Consider the following 1,647-nt stretch of genomic DNA (forward strand, 5'->3'; position numbering starts at 1 on the left):
AAAATGAAAAAGTATCTATTATTTCGGTCGATTTGCCTGAGAGAGTCACTCGTGAAATATTAACAGGGCTTGTTTTGGAATGAAACAGACCGGAAGCAAATGTACGCTTCCGTGAAAATTAAAGAGGATGTCGCGAGAGATTTTCTATTCAACTGGTAATTAGAGCAACGACTGGATGAATGTTCGTCCAGGTACAAAGTCGATGGAACCTAGCAGGGTCATTCGAAGTAACATCTTTATTCTTGCCTCGGCAAACAACCCCGACTGCGAGACACACCGAGGGGATCAAGAGGTCACGATGGAAGGTTGGAAAGCGAGAGACGAGCCACTTCAAACGAACCTGGATCAATCCATCATCTTTGATCTATACTTTGCTCTTCGATCAGCTGTTTTTTTTTTTATTTTTACCTTTCCATGATATCGATAACACAAAGTGGAAATTGCTGCTCATTCAGTTTTGATTTATATGTTATGATTATATGTTAGATTCTTTTTCTTTGTAAAAATAATAATAATAAATAATTAATAATACGTATTTGTAATTCCTTTCTTTTATGGAAAGATAAAAATAAATCGTTAGAATTTGTAATTATGCTTATTTGTAATTATCAAGTAACCAAGAAGTTGTGTGATCTCTTTGATATACGTAGATAAAAAACTTGATCTATAGACAACTATGAATTATATGTTTCTATATCTAAAATTATATATTTTTTGGTAATACTTATTATCCAAATGTATATGTTATACATCGATGATTAAAATCAAATAAACATTGTGAAAATAATTTATATAATTACATTTTTATATGAACAGAAATTAATATTAATCTTCTAAGATCTTCTTTTCCAACCATAAAAAGAATGACAAAACTATTTTGGTTACCTAATAATAATGACCGTCTTTTGAAAAGCGACACTCGATTCTTTTACCTAGTTTTTATAAGGTCACTCTCGCATTGTTCTCTTAATTTTCAGTCAAGTATCTCTACTTGTTTGCTCCCGAGATTTATAATAGTAATTTACACTGAGTTAGTTCATTATATCGCATTATGTTACCAAGATTATATTACGTTACGTGGAAATTGTTGGCTAGCTTCTCAAACAAGTCCTTATTAAAAATATATAAATTCGCTGTTTATTGTATTTACAACCGAGGAAGCCAAGTCCTCTGTAAAGTTTCTCCAATATTTGCAGATACAATATTTTTCGTCCAAGGCAAACATTAACTTCCTAAAATAGGGAAATCTCCCTATTTGAGCCTACCAGGCATGAAACGGACAGGTTTCATACCTTATCTGCCGCACACCAGCTGTACACGCGAGACAAGGTGACAGAAAATGAAATGAAAGCGCGCTCAGCAGAATTTTGAAATGTCTACCTAGTTCGAGTGAAATATTACAATTTACGTTTCTATTTTTTCCACTGATGGACGACTAAATTTTGAAAAAGCTATATATTTTTAGAAGAATATCACGAAAGATAATAAATCATTTCAAAGAGAAAGGGATAATCCTAATTTCTAAAGATCATTCTAACATTCGAACACCTTACAAACATCTTATTAATACTATATCCTCAAAGATATAATAGAAGATAAAAACGATAATAAAGAAAATACAGCAAATATTCTAAAAAAAAAAAAAAA

The 1,647-nt window shown here is 31.5% G+C and overlaps 1 protein-coding gene across 3 annotated transcripts in view; it reads right to left on the reverse strand.

Moving 5' to 3' along the window:
- Positions 1–1,647, reverse strand: part of LOC102677107 — an 89,804-nt gene that overhangs the window by 16,130 nt on the left and 72,027 nt on the right. The window lies entirely within an intron of this gene.

Source organism: Apis dorsata, unplaced genomic scaffold (genome assembly GCF_000469605.1).
Source record: "Apis dorsata unplaced genomic scaffold, Apis dorsata 1.3 scaffold_254, whole genome shotgun sequence".
Taxonomy (NCBI): Eukaryota; Metazoa; Arthropoda; class Insecta; order Hymenoptera; family Apidae; genus Apis; species Apis dorsata.